Source organism: Haliotis rufescens, unplaced genomic scaffold (assembly GCF_023055435.1).
Source record: "Haliotis rufescens isolate VD_foot unplaced genomic scaffold, xgHalRufe1.0.p SCAF_14, whole genome shotgun sequence".
In the NCBI taxonomy this organism is placed as follows: domain Eukaryota; kingdom Metazoa; phylum Mollusca; class Gastropoda; order Lepetellida; family Haliotidae; genus Haliotis; species Haliotis rufescens.
In genome coordinates, this window is record NW_025963824.1 from 4,635,389 (window position 1) to 4,651,599 (window position 16,211).

The window sequence follows — 16,211 nt, forward strand, 5'->3', positions numbered from 1 at the left end:
TTTCCGGCTTGTATTTGTAAATTGTGTAGTTTGATCATATCAGTGAGGAAGAAAAATTATTTCAAAGTCATCAATTCGAACAAAACAACTGAACTACATCCTGTTTGACAAGAGCACTCGTCAATATTCAGGCTATATGGCTGTAAATATTATAACTGTATGTAATTCAATAACGCCTCTTCTTCCTTACTGGTCTTGCTATCAGTGAAACACACCACACCTCTACTTAGCTTTGTTTCTTTGTTGTTTAATGTCGCACTCTCCAATATTCCAGCTATACGACGAAAGTCTGTAAATAATCGAGTTTGGACCAGACAATCCAGTTATTTACAACATGAGCATCGATCCACGCAATTGGGATACGATGACATGCATCGACCAAGTCAGCGAGCCTGACCACCCGATCCCGTTAGTCGCCTCTTACAGCAAGCATTGTCTCTCTACATAGCAATAACATTATATAAAATTATATTAACATGAACGGGGAAAGTTCTAATTTCTATTTGGTAATTTTTACTGACGTTTGCTTCAGACTTGCATCAAAATATCGGCCTCAGCAGATCTTGATCAATCCCGTTTGAATCTAAGATTCAAACCCATGATCAGCGGATCCATTCATGGCTAAGGGACACAACTCTGTAGCATGCAGTACCACTGTGCCACTCTGCAACATCAGAAATCTTTGCTGTATTCTACATGGTGCCAATCCCAACATGTCTGTATAGAACAGACAGCTGGGGAACTTGTAGGAGCTGTCTAGACATCAGGTGAAAATTATAAAATATGTTCTGACCAAACTGAAATAACAAGGAGTGGGGAATATACACTTGTGTTTTGTAATGATAAAATGGATAGTCAAACAGAGTATCAGTGTCAACTGTAGATACTTCAACTAGTCCACTTCTATTGCCACTGAACAACAACATCACAGTGCATCAACAGTTCCGTCAATTGTACAAATTCCTACACACACCTCTCCCCTCCTTGCAGCCGGCTTGTCAGTGCACTGTGGAGGTGATGTCAGCCGCCTGGCGGCCTGGTTTCAGTCAGCTGGTAGGTATTTTTACTACACTAAGAATAAACCACATGGGTGAAGCCACGCTTCCAGCACCAGCTTCCTACACCGGCAGAACCCAGCAGTGCCACACAGACCAGAACGGACCCCTTCCATCGTGACATCCATGTCCTGGGGAGACTGTACTACTTAGTAGAACACAGTATCTCCTGAGGAACTGAGCAGTGGAGGGGCGGGAGTGTTAATGACTGCCAGGTAGTGGGCAGGAGGGGGAGACGTGAATCACCTTGGTATGTACAGTCACTGCTGGCAGCTGCTTCTCCCCGAAGTAGGGACTCACACACTCTCGCAGCATCTTAGTAAGCACTGACACTTTCAGTATCTTAGTAAATAGACAGTCTCTGTATCTTAGTAAACACTGACACTCTCAGTATCTTAGTTAATAGACAGTCTCTGTATCTTAGTAAACACTGACACTCTCAGTATCTTAGTTAATAGACACTCTGTATCTTAGTAAACACTGACACTCTCAGTATCTTAGTAAATAGATAGACTCTGTATCTCAGTAAATAGACAGACTCTGTATCTTAGTAAGCACTGACACCGTCAGGATCTTAGTAAAAAGACACACTCTGTATCTCAGTAAATACTGACACTCTCAGTATCTTAGTTAATAGACACTCTGTATCTCAGTAAACACTGACACATTCAGTATCTTAGTAAATAGACAAACTCTGTATCTCAGTAAATAGACAGACTCTGTATCTTAGTAAGCACTGACACTCTCAGTATCTTAGTAAACACTGACACATTCAGTATTTTAGTAAATAGACAAACTGATTCTAAGTAAAAAACTCTCTGTGTCTTAATAAATACAGACACACTCTTAGTAACACGAACACACTCTGTATCTTAGTGAACACTGAGACTCTGTATCTTAGAAAACACAGACACACTCTGTATCTTAGTACAAACACGGTCACAGAACTTATTTTCAAACATCATTGGGTGAGAAATACACACCTGACTCAAGCTGTGAACCCATGCTGCCTGCTCTCAACATTTGCCACAGGCTACAATCCACCGACAACATTCTCTTCAACTCAGACCTGTTTATAGGCTGAAATTCCTGTAATCCAACTTTTACTTTCTTGAACACACTGACACAAACATCTAATCTGGGGCAATGTGTGTTCTAATGACACACAAATACCTATCAGCATTTCCCAGATACAACCACATAGAAGAACAAGTGAGTGAATGTTATTGAGTGCAACAGGCGGCAGTATTCAAGCAATGGCTGCTTGTAAATAATTGAGCAAGGGTAGATAACTTTGCAAGGGACATTTAGTAATCGGACATCTTCTGGTTTTGTCAGCTTTCATTAGGACATCCTGCTATATCATTATCAAATTTTAAAAATATCTTCAGGGCATTCTGGATGAAAGTGAACATCCTTTAAAATGACCTGATCTGAAACGGGATGAATGACCACAGAATCCCAGCAACAACTGTGACCTTGAACTCCTCGTGACGACCACAGCTCAGTATAGCTGACCACAGAACACTACACACCAATCACAACCAGCAACTGTCTCACATGTTTCAGTGATGTACATCCACTCCGCCCTGCAGCATCAGCCCTCCATCACAACAGACGGCCAACAACCTCAGTGTACCTGAGTTATCCCACTCAATGTCCAGATATACAAATAAACACACAGCTTAGTGCCAGACACACAGAACACTAACCTGTGACCGAGTTAAATCCAAACTCCACACAAACTAGAAGTCCACACACTCTAGAAGTCCACACACTCTAGAAGTCCACACACTCTAGAAGTCCACACAAACGGTAAGCAGCATGTTCCCTGCCGTGAAGGGAGATTCCTGCGAGTGATGTGGAAGACAGGAACTACGTACTGCAGCCATGATTCACCTGCCCCCCCTCACCCCGGCTATTATAAGACCCTGCACCTAGAACTGCCTCGTCCTCCTTCTGTTCATCACAGAACACTCACAGTGTTGGCAGTGTTGTTACAACACATTGGCTTTATATATATAGCAATCTGGGCCAAAAACTTTCTGCTACTTGACCGAAAAAATGTTTGGGCATAACACTTTTAACAGGAGTTCTTAGAGCTAAAGTAATAGTGGACTGTTACAATAGCTGTCAATTGTTTCAGCTATGGAAATGTGTCATAGACTGCATCTTGAGAATGCAGACACTGAAGTCAGGGTTAGCAACTAACAGTTTTGTCCACTAGTCCTTATTATGGTAACATATGGCAAAACCCTTAAAAAGGGCACATTTCTACTAGTCCTTATGATACCTTTACCATAGGGCAGTTTGGCAAGGACTATAGGACTAGTGCGAATTTCTAACACTGTGAAGTACTACAGCTCTGGAGGGGGGACACTGCCAAGTATTACAGCTCTGGAGGGGAACACTGTCAAGTACTACAGCTCTGGAGGGGGAACACTGTCAAGTACTACAGCTCTGGAGGGGGAACACTGCCAAGTACTACAGCTCTGGAGGGGGAACACTGCCAAGTACTACAGCTCTGGAGGGGGAACACTGCCAAGTACTACAGCTCTGGAGGTGAACACTGTCAAGAACTACAGCTCTGGAGGAGGAACACTGTCGAGTACTACAGCTCTGGAGGAGGAACACTGCCAAGTACTACAGCTCTGGAGGGGAACACTGTCAAGTACTACAGCTCTGGAGGAGGAACACTGTCAAGTACTACAGCTCTGGAGGGGGAACACTGCCAAATACTACAGCTCTGGAGGGGAACACTGTCAAGTACTACAGCTCTGGAGGAGGAATACTGTCAAGTACTACAGCTCTGGGGGGGAACACTGTCAAGTACTACAGCTCTGGAGGAGGAACACTGCCAAGTACTACAGCTCTGGAGGGGGAACACTGTCAAGTACTACAGCTATGGAGGGGAACACTGTCATGTACTACAGCTCGAGGGGAACACTGTCAAGTACTACAGCTCTGGAGGGGGAACACTGTCAAGTACTACAACTCTGGAGTGAGAATACTGTCAAGTACTACAGCTCTGGAGGGAGAACACTGTCAAGTACTACAGCTCTGGAGGGGGAACACTGTCAAGTACTACAACTCTGGAGTGAGAATACTGTCAAGTACTACAGCTCTGGAGGAGGAACACTGTCAAGTATTACAGCTCTGAGTGAGAACACTGTCAAGTACTACAGCTCTGGAGTGAGAACACTGTCAAGTATTTCAGCTCTGAGTGAGAACACTGTCAAGTACTACAGCTCTGGAGTGAGAACACTGTCAAGTATTACAGCTCTGAGTGAGAACACTGTCATGTATTACAGCTCTGAGTGAGAATAATGTCATGTTCTACAGCTCTGAGTGAGAACACTGTCATGTATTACAGCTCTGAGTGAGAATACTGTCATGTATTACAGCTCTGGAGTGAGAATAATGTCAAGTTCTACACCTCGGAGTGAGAACACTGTCATGTATTACAGCGCTGAGCGAGAACACTGTCGTGTGTGTAAGGTGGAGTGCATAAAGTGGCTGTACTCACAGTGTGGTCTCAATGTCCCATGTGTGTTGTAGTAGTCCACGGGCAGCTTGATGCCTGCAACACACAGTCAACACACAGTCAACATAAGTACATGCAGCAGAAAACACTGCAACACACAGTCAACACACAGTCAACATAGGTACATACAGCAGAAAACACTGCAACACACAGTCAACACACAGTCAACATAAGTACATGCAGCAGAAAACACTGCAACACACAGTCAACATAAGTACATGCAGCAGAAAACACTGCAACACACAGTCAACATAAGTACATACAGCAGAAAACACTGCAACACACAGTCAACACACAGTCAACATAAGTACATGCAGCAGAAAACACTGCAACACACAGTCAACATAAGTACATACAGCAGAAAACACTGCAACACACAGTCAACACACAGTCAACATAAGTACATACAGCAGAAAACACTGCAACACACAGTCAACACACAGTCAACATAAGTACATGCAGCAGAAAACACTGCAACACACAGTCAACATAAGTACATACAGCAGAAAACACTGCAACACACAGTCAACACACAGTCAACATATGTACATACAGCAGAAAACACTGCAACACACAGTCAACACACAGTCAACACACAGTCAACATAAGTACATGCAGCAGAAAACACTGCAACACACAGTCAACATAAGTACATGCAGCAGAAAACACTGCAACACACAGTCAACATAAGTACATGCAGCAGAAAACACTGCAACACACAGTCAACATAAGTACATGCAGCAGAAAACACTGCAACACACAGTCAACATAAGTACATGCAGCAGAAAACACTGCAACACACAGTCAACATAAGTACATGCAGCAGAAAACACTGCAACACACAGTCAACATAAGTACATGCAGCAGAAAACACTGCAACACACAGTCAACATAAGTACATGCAGCAGAAAACACTGCAACACACAGTCAACATAAGTACATGCAGCAGAAAACACTGCAACACACAGTCAACACACAGTCAACATACGTACATACAGCAGAAAACATTGATTTAAAACAATTGTAATTGCACAGGACCATACAGAGGCATGGGTAATATAGGCTACAGAACTAATAAAGGTCTACAGAGCTAGTATAAGTATGCAAAACTAATATAAGTATACAGAGCTAAAATAAGTCTACAGAGCTAGGACAAGGAAACATTATCTCCATACCTATTGTCACAGGCAGGTAACAAGATTGCAGGCAATATTCATAGACACATAGCAGCAACCTAACAGCAAGTGTGCCAAGCTGAGCATTTGCTTGGACAATCAGGCGTACTAATCTAATAACATGACACGCCATCTTTTGGGACGCACATTATACCAGCAGGTGCTGGAATCGTGTAACACCAGCAGGTGATGGACTCCTGTAACACCAGCAGGTGCCAGACTACTGTAACATCATCAGGTGCCGGACTCCTGTAACACCAGCAGGTGCCAGACTACTGTAACATCATCAGGTGCCGGACTCCTGTAACACCAGCAGGTGCCCGACTCCTGTAACACCAGCAGGTGCCCGACTCCTGTAACACCAGCAGGTGCCCGACTCCTGTAACACCAGCAGTTGCCGGACTCCTGTAACACCAGCAGGTGCCTGAATCCTGTAACACCAGCAGGTGCCTGACTCCTGTAACACCAGCAGGTGCCCGACTCCTGTAACACCAGCAGGTGCCGGACTCCTGTAACACCAGCAGTTGCCGGACTCCTGTAATACCAGCAGGTGCCTGACTCCTGTAACACCAGCAGGTGCCCGACTCCTGTAGCACCAGCAGGTGCCGGACTCCTGTAACACCAGCAGGTGCCGGACTTCTGTAACACCAGCAGGTGCCGGACTCTTGTAACACCAGCAGGTGCCTGACTCCTGTAACACCAGCAGGTGCCTGACTCCTGTAACACCAGCAGGTGCCAGACTCCTGTAACATCATCAGGTGCCAGACTACTGTAACACCAGCAGGTGCCGGACTTCTGTAACATCATCAGGTGCCAGACTCCTGTAACACCAGCAGGTGCCAGACTCCTGTAACACCAGCAGGTGATGGACTCCTGTAACACTAGCAGCTGGACTCGTGTAATACCAGCAGGTGCCCAACTCCTGTAACACCAGCAGGTGCCAGACTCCTGTAACACCAGCAGGTGCCAGACTCCTGTAACACCAGCAGGTGCCGGATTCCTGTAACACCAGCAGGTGCCAGACTACTGTAACATCATCAGGTGCCGGACTCCTGTAACACCAGCAGGTGCCAGACTACTGTAACATCATCAGGTGCCGGACTCCTGTAACACCAGCAGGTGCCAGACTACTGTAACACCAGCAGGTGATGGACTTCTGTAACACCAGCAGGTGCCAGACTACTGTAACATCATCAGGTGCCGGACTACTGTAACACCAGCAGGTGCCAGACTACTGTAACATCATCAGGTGCCGGACTCCTGTAACACCAGCAGGTGCCGGACTCCTGTAACACCAGCAGGTGCCCGACTCCTGTAACACCAGCAGGTGCCGGACTCCTGTAACACCAGCAGTTGCCGGACTCCTGTAACACCAGCAGGTGCCTGAATCCTGTAACACCAGCAGGTGCCTGACTCCTGTAACACCAGCAGGTGCCCGACTCCTGTAACACCAGCAGGTGCCGGACTCCTGTAACACCAGCAGTTGCCGGACTCCTGTAACACCAGCAGGTGCCTGAATCCTGTAACACCAGCAGGTGCCTGACTCCTGTAACACCAGCAGGTGCCTGACTCCTGTAACACCAGCAGGTGCCCGACTCCTGTAACACCAGCAGGTGCCCGACTCCTGTAACACCAGCAGGTGCCGGACTCCTGTAACACCAGCAGGTGCCGGACTCCTGTAACACCAGCAGGTGCCTGACTCCTGTAACACCAGCAGGTGCCCGACTCCTGTAGCACCAGCAGGTGCCGGACTCCTGTAACACCAGCAGGTGCCTGACTCCTGTAACACCAGCAGGTGCCAGACTCCTGTAACATCATCAGGTGCCAGACTACTGTAACACCAGCAGGTGCCGGACTTCTGTAACATCATCAGGTGCCAGACTCCTGTAACACCAGCAGGTGATGGACTCCTGTAACACCAGCAGGTGCCAGACTCCTGTAACACCAGCAGGTGATGGACTCCTGTAACACTAGCAGCTGGACTCGTGTAATACCAGCAGGTGCCCAACTCCTGTAACACCAGCAGGTGCCGGATTCCTGTAACACCAGCAGGTGCCAGACTCCTGTAACACCAGCAGGTGCCACACACCTGTAACACCAGCAGGTGCCACACACCTGTAACACCAGCAGGTGCTGGACTCCTGTTGCGCAGGACCACGTTCCACAAAGGGACATTAGCTAGCGATCCTGATAGTTTGCTTAGTAGTGCAAAAATGAGTGACATTAATCAACATAAGCCAATTATTTTGGATTGGCTTCCATACAACTATGCATGAAAACATTCAAACATTTTGATTAAAAAGGTCATTTTGTAAAAAAGGTCTTCAGGTACTTTTTTCAAGCCATTGAGTATTTACTGCAACACATCTCAAAATCAGGAATACTCTATTAAATGTCAATACGGTAAATGGCAATGAATACTCTGTACCCAACAATATCTGCTGTATGTTATTTTAAGTCCCATCACTGGAAAAAAGTTGTTTAAGAAACTATCATGTTGTTATGTGTACAAGGTGACATCTGGAATGGAGGTGCACAATCATAGGAAGAACAGCGCAAACATGCACTGCACATGCTGCACAGTATACAGCGTTGTTGACTGACAAGATGCGCTACTCAGCTGATTTTTAAGGTGTATGATTTCCTTTAATATGAAGCAGAGCGAGGAAACCCATTTTATGCCATTTAATACCTTCTTTGATAGGCATTTAGAAGTTGGAGTATTAAGTAAGGATAAGAATTTATGGATGAACAACTTCTTTATTACAATTAAGAGCGACGTTTCGGTGTAGGTTCTAACACTTGCTTGATAACTGTGTTAGAACCTACACCGAAACGTCGCTCTTAATTTTAATAAAGAAGTTGTTCATCCATAAATTCTTATCCTTACTTAATAAATACCTGAAAGTACTAAAGCTCTTGGTATGTCTCCAAACATGCTGAAAAATGTTGTATGTCTGATGGCAGATATTGTTAGGTACAGGGTACTCATTGCTGTGTACCATATTGACATTTAATAGACTATTCCCGATTTTGATTGGTTGCTTGCTTTGTTGTTTAACGCCGCACTCATCAATATTCCAGCTATATGATGGCGGTTTGTAAATAATCGAGTGTGGACCAGACAATCCAGTGATTGATATCATGAGCATCGATCCACGCAATTTGGATCGGTGACATGCATCAACCAAGTCAGCGAGCCTGACCACCTGATCCCGTTAGTCGCCTTTTACGACAAGCAGTCACCTTTTACGGCAAGCATGGGTTGCTGAAGACCTATTCTACCCCGGAGTCTTCACAGGTCTTCTCTTGGAGGGGACTCTGTACACACATTAAATAGAAGCAGCCTCACAGATCACAAACAAGAAATATTCCCCATAAAGTCTGCCCATAATGATTAAAACCCACTGAATTTTCAATGGCGACAGCAACAAACTGAATGTGTGCACAATTAACTTGTTGCAGTCTGCATGATTTACTGTTTAGTTCCATTTAGAAAGTGTTGGGTTTTAATCATTGCGATGCACACTTCATGGGGATTGTGTTTTGTTTGTATTTTGTGTGTATTTCTATCTAAAGTGTGTACAGATTTCAAAGATGGGTTGCTTTCTGCTAGTTTCTTGTGTGAGGCTTGATTGACTGCAGGTTTTTGCAATTTAACATTCTCATTTGGAGCCAAACAGTCTGTGAGTGAGTGAGTGAATATGGATTTACGCCGCTCTTAGCAATATTCCAGCAATATCATGGCAGGGGACACCAGAAATGGGCTTCACACATTGTACCCATGTCGGGAATCGAACCCGGGTCTTCGGCGTGACAAGCGAACGCTTTAACCACTAGGCTACCCGACCGCCCCCAAACGGTCTGTACCCAATTCTGTACTGACTACTCCAGTGTACAGTGTCAGGTGTCCCCGTTGATCAGTTGCTACACACATAATCACTGCCATCAGTCCCCTGCATAATCTCAGTGATTAGCCTGGAAGTAGAGCTACCTGCTGGTGTGTATTAGACGAGGGGGAGCTCCAGGGTGTATCAGTGATTAGCCTGGAAGTAGAGCTACCTGCTGGTGTGTATTAGACGAGGGGGAGCTCCAGGGTGTATCAGTGATTAGCCTGGAAGTAGAGCTACCTGCTGGTGTGTATTAGACGAGGGGGGAGCTCCAGGGTGTATCAGTGATCAGCCTGGAAGTAGAGCTACCTGCTGGTGTGTATTAGACGAGGGGGGGGGGGGGGGCTCCAGGGTGTATCAGTGATTAGCCTGGAGGTAGAGCTACCTGCTGGTGTGTATTAGACGAGGGGGGAGCTCCAGGGTGTATCAGTGATTAGCCTGGAAGTAGAGCTACCTGCTGGTGTGTATTAGACGAGGGGGAGCTCCAGGGTGTATCAGTGATTAGCCTGGAAGTAGAGCTACCTGCTGGTGTGTATTAGACGAGGGGGGAGCTCCAGGGTGTATCAGTGATCAGCCTGGAAGTAGAGCTACCTGCTGGTGTGTATTAGACGAGGGGGGGGGGGGGCTCCAGGGTGTATCAGTGATTAGCCTGGAGGTAGAGCTACCTGCTGGTGTGTATTAGACGAGGGGGGAGCTCCAGGGTGTATCAGTGATTAGCCTGGAAGTAGAGCTACCTGCTGGTGTGTATTAGACGAGGGGGAGCTCCAGGGTGTATCAGTGATTAGCCTGGAAGTAGAGCTACCTGCTGGTGTGTATTAGACGAGGGGGGAGCTCCAGGGTGTATCAGTGATTAGCCTGGAAGTAGAGCTACCTGCTGGTGTGTATTAGACGAGGGGGAGCTCCAGGGTGTATCAGTGATTAGCCTGGAAGTAGAGCTACCTGCTGGTGTGTATTAGACGAGGGGGGAGCTCCAGGGTGTATCAGTGATTAGCCTGGAAGTAGAGCTACCTGCTGGTGTGTATTAGACGAGGGGGAGCTCCAGGGTGTATCAGTGATTAGCCTGGAAGTAGAGCTACCTGCTGGTGTGTATTAGACGAGGGGGGAGCTCCAGGGTGTATCAGTGATTAGCCTGGAAGTAGAGCTACCTGCTGGTGTGTATTAGACGAGGGGGGAGCTCCAGGGTGTATCAGTGATCAGCCTGGAAGTAGAGCTACCTGCTGGTGTGTATTAGACGAGGGGGGGGGGGGGGCTCCAGGGTGTATCAGTGATTAGCCTGGAGGTAGAGCTACCTGCTGGTGTGTATTAGACGAGGGGGGAGCTCCAGGGTGTATCAGTGATTAGCCTGGAAGTAGAGCTACCTGCTGGTGTGTATTAGACGAGGGGGAGCTCCAGGGTGTATCAGTGATTAGCCTGGAAGTAGAGCTACCTGCTGGTGTGTATTAGACGAGGGGGGAGCTCCAGGGTGTATCAGTGATTAGCCTGGAAGTAGAGCTACCTGCTGGTGTGTATTAGACGAGGGGGGAGCTCCAGGGTGTATCAGTGATTAGCCTGGAAGTAGAGCTACCTGCTGGTGTGTATTAGACGAGGGGGGAGCTCCAGGGTGTATCAGTGATTAGCCTGGAAGTAGAGCTACCTGCTGGTGTGTATTAGACGAGGGGGAGCTCCAGGGTGTATCAGTGATTAGCCTGGAAGTAGAGCTACCTGCTGGTGTGTATTAGACGAGGGGGGAGCTCCAGGGTGTATCAGTGATTAGCCTGGAAGTAGAGCTACCTGCTGGTGTGTATTAGACGAGGGGGAGCTCCAGGGTGTATCAGTGATTAGCCTGGAGGTAGAGCTACCTGCTGGTGTGTATTAGACGAGGGGGGAGCTCCAGGGTGTATCAGTGATTAGCCTGGAGGTAGAGCTACCTGCTGGTGTGTATTAGACGAGGGGGAGCTCCAGGGTGTATCAGTGATTAGCCTGGAAGAGGAGCTACCTGCTGGTGTGTATTAGACGAGGGGGGAGCTCCAGGGTGTATCAGTGATTAGCCTGGAAGTAGAGCTACCTGCTGGTGTGTATTAGATGCGGGGGAGCTCCAGGGTGTATCAGTGATTAGCCTGGAAGTAGAGCTACCTGCTGGTGTGTATTAGACGAGGGGGAGCTCCAGGGTGTATCAGTGATTAGCCTGGAAGTAGAGCTACCTGCTGGTGTGTATTAGACAAGGGGGGGGGGGGGGGGGGCTCCAGGGTGTATCAGTGATTAGCCTGGAAGTAGAGCTACCTGCTGGTGTGTATTAGACGAGGGGGGAGCTCCAGGGTGTATCAGTGATTAGCCTGGAAGTAGAGCTACCTGCTGGTGTGTATTAGACGAGGGGGAGCTCCAGGGTGTATCAGTGATTAGCCTGAAAGTAGAGCTACCTGCTGGTGTGTATTAGACGAGGGGGGAGCTCCAGGGTGTATCAGTGATTAGCCTGGAAGTAGAGCTACCTGCTGGTGTGTATTAGACAAGGGGGAGCTCCAGGGTGTATCAGTGATTAGCCTGGAAGTAGAGCTACCTGCTGGTGTGTATTAGACGAGGGGGGGGGGGGGGGGGGCTCCAGGGTGTATCAGTGATTAGCCTGGAAGTAGAGCTACCTGCTGGTGTGTATTAGACGAGGGGGAGCTCCAGGGTGTATCAGTGATTAGCCTGGAAGTAGAGCTACCTGCTGGTGTGTATTAGACGAGGGGGGAGCTCCAGGGTGTATCAGTGATTAGCCTGGAAGTAGAGCTACCTGCTGGTGTGTATTAGACGAGGGGGAGCTCCAGGGTGTATCAGTGATTAGCCTGGAAGTAGAGCTACCTGCTGGTGTGTATTAGACGAGGGGGGAGCTCCAGGGTGTATCAGTGATTAGCCTGGAAGTAGAGCTACCTGCTGGTGTGTATTAGACGAGGGGGAGCTCCAGGGTGTATCAGTGATTAGCCTGGAAGTAGAGCTACCTGCTGGTGTGTATTAGACGAGGGGGGAGCTCCAGGGTGTATCAGTGATTAGCCTGGAAGTAGAGCTACCTGCTGGTGTGTATTAGACGAGGGGGGAGCTCCAGGGTGTATCAGTGATTAGCCTGGAAGTAGAGCTACCTGCTGGTGTGTATTAGACGAGGGGGGAGCTCCAGGGTGTATCAGTGATTAGCCTGGAAGTAGAGCTACCTGCTGGTGTGTATTAGACGAGGGGGGGGCTCCAGGGTGTATCAGTGATTAGCCTGGAAGTAGAGCTACCTGCTGGTGTGTATTAGACGAGGGGGGAGCTCCAGGGTGTATCAGTGATTAGCCTGGAAGTAGAGCTACCTGCTGGTGTGTATTAGATGCGGGGGAGCTCCAGGGTGTATCAGGAACATGTCTTAATTATGCCAGCAGTGTAAACACAGATATAAATACCCCGCCGGATCAACTCTCTGGATCCTGCACAGATTCCTCCAGTGTGAGTAACTCAACATATCACCCACAGTGGCACCGATAACAAGGAAATTATTTTCCATGAATTCAGAAATACTTATCGTTTTTGCTTCATGCTCATTCAGTCATTGGCTCATGCATGGCAACTGTTTTATGCCATAGATGTCATATTACTGCAGGAGGTGATTTCCTAACAAATATCCAAACTGCACTTGGCAAGAATGTCGTGTCGTAACAGGCCTTAAATAGCCCTGTCGCTCTTATACACGCACAGCCAGAAACTGTCCAATCCAGAAACTTCTAAAACCATCAAACCTCCACGTTCAGGAGCACGGCAAGGGCAGATAACTCTAATTCCAGAACAAAAACACTATGGAGAGCTCCCTCATGCTGTTGACTGTTCATGACAGCATGAGATATTTTTTACTAGCAGTTCAATCATCAACTACTTCAGTGCTGCCACTGACAGTTTCACAAAAATATATTTACAGCAGTTTCTGCCACCACTAAAAATGTGATTAACAATTGCAACAAATAAGTCATCATCCTTTGTCACCCACAGGCCTACACCTGCAGACCCACATCCACCCACACAGACCCACACCCATCCACACAGACCCATACCAACAGACCCACACCCATCCATCCTCCCAACTAGACCCATATACACACTGTACCCGTGAAGATCCGGGGTGGAATAGGCCTTCAGCAACCCATGCTTGCCGTAAAAGGCGACTAACAGGATCGGGTGGTCAAACTCGATGCTAAGGATGTCAATCACTGGATTGTCTAGTCCAAACACGATTATTTACAGACCGCCGTCATACAGCTGGAATATTTTCGAATGCAGCTTTAAACAACAAAGAAACAGAAGAAACAAACCCACGCCCACACCTTCAAATCAATTATCTTTTGGAATCGTTTTGCAATCATACCTCAATCATGGTGAGCCAATCTGGACGTTGAAAAATAAATTTGTTTTTTGTTCGACCACCTCCATTGAATTTTCAGCCAAACATTTTGTAAACCAACCACTAAAAACATAAAAGAGCTTACCGTATTCGACGTAATAAGCGCCCAGGGCGCTCTCAAAATTAGAAATAGGGGGCTCTTATTAGAATATTATTTGAGTTGAAAGATCGTAAATTTCGTGGTTTATGCCGACAGCCTGAAATGTTTATATACGACAGATATATTTTTCCAGAATTTAATTGCCCATAATTAAGGGTGCATATAACATACGAGTGCGTATTATACACAAATAAATAAGTCTTGTGTACATTAATCAATTGGAAGGGGTGCTAATTGAGATTGTTCACTAGCCAATATATTAACAAATATCGCTGTGGGCGCTTATTAGAGCGGGGCGCTTATTACGAAGAATACGGTAATTCCAAACAGTGTTTGGTAGGGACCAGCCTGGCCTTCACTACTGCACTCCCAGTCGGTCAGATTAATACGATTGTTTTCTAAGTTTCAAGAGTTATCAAACTTTTCCTCAATCCGAGTCAACACAATATCTCGTATTTCCAGATCACTGTCAGACATTTCCCCCCCGCCCCCCAGGTCACATCACCAGTCACTTCAGAGGGGAGGATAATTGCTTTTCATCTAATTTTGAAAAATATGGAAATTGTAAATTTCCATTTGTTTCCATGGTAACATGGTGACGATATGTCATGTTGGGAGTATCCCTCCACATTGCTCCTGGGGAAAAACAAATACATGTGTGTATAACAGACCTGATTCATGGCAGGGGGATAACTTGCTCCACACGCTGGCGATGTTAAACACCAACACACTGGCGATGTTAAACACCAACACACTGGCGATGTTGAACACCAACACACTGGCGATGTTAAACACCAACACACTGGCGATGTTGAACACCAACACACTGGCGATGATGAACACCAACACACTGGCGATGTTGAACACCAACACACTGGGGATGTTGAACACCAACACACTGGCGATGTTGAACACCAACACACTGGCGATGTTAAACACCAACACACTGGGGATGTTAAACACCAACACACTGGGGATGTTGAACACCAACACACTGGGGATGTTGAACACCAACACACTGGCGATGTTGAACACCAACACACTGGCGATGTTGAACACCAACACACTGGCGATGTTGAACACCAACACACTGGCGATGTTGAACACCAACACACTGGCGATGTTGAACACCAACACACTGGGGATGTTAAACACCAACACACTGGGGATGTTGAACACCAACACACTGGCGATGTTGAACACCAACACACTGGCGATGTTAAACACCAACACACTGGCGATGTTAAACACCAACACACTGGCGATGTTAAACACCAACACACTGGCGATGTTGAACACCAACACACTGGCGATGTTAAACACAAACACACTGGCGATGTTGAACACCAACACACTGGTGATGTTAAACACCAACACACTGGTGATGTTAAACACCAACACACTGGTGATGATGAACACCAACACACTGGTGATGTTAAACACCAACACACTGGTGATGTTAAACACCAACACACTGGTGATGTTAAACACCAACACACTGGTGATGATGAACACCAACACAGTGGCGATGTTAAACACCAACACAGTGGCGATGTTAAACACCAACACACTGGCGATGTTAAACACCAACACACTGGCGATGTGAAACACCAACACACTGGCGATGTTAAACACCAACACATTGGCGATGTGAAAAAAACAACACACTGGCGATGTTGAACACCAACACACTGGCAATGTTAAACACCAACACACTGGCAATGTTAAACACCAACACACTGGCAATGTTAAACACCAACACATTGGCAATGTGAAAAAAACAACACACTGGCGATGTTGAACACCAACACACTGGCGATGTTAAACACCAACACATTGGCGATGTTGAACACCAACACACTGGCGATGTTAAACACCAACACACTGGCGATGTTGAACACCATGAACACTGAGCATGCTGAGCTATATATGAAGGACAGATATATTCATATCTAGTTTTCTAGCAATCGCCCAAAAAACCAATTCTACCAATTCCAAAATGTGTCTTATTTATCAAAGTCAACTTGTCATTCTTGTTTCTTGCAAGTCAGGACGTTGTGGAGGAAGAA

General features: G+C 46.7%; 1 protein-coding gene across 5 annotated transcripts in view; it reads right to left on the reverse strand.

Moving 5' to 3' along the window:
- LOC124111860 (talin-1-like) overlaps positions 1-16,211 on the reverse strand; it is a 325,376-nt gene that overhangs the window by 282,160 nt on the left and 27,005 nt on the right. For all 5 annotated transcript variants that reach the window (XR_007220682.1, XM_048395666.1, XM_048395664.1 and 2 more), the window contains exon 2: positions 4,582-4,635. The gene's annotated coding sequence lies outside the window, so the exon portion shown is untranslated. The remainder of the gene's footprint in view (positions 1-4,581; positions 4,636-16,211) is intronic.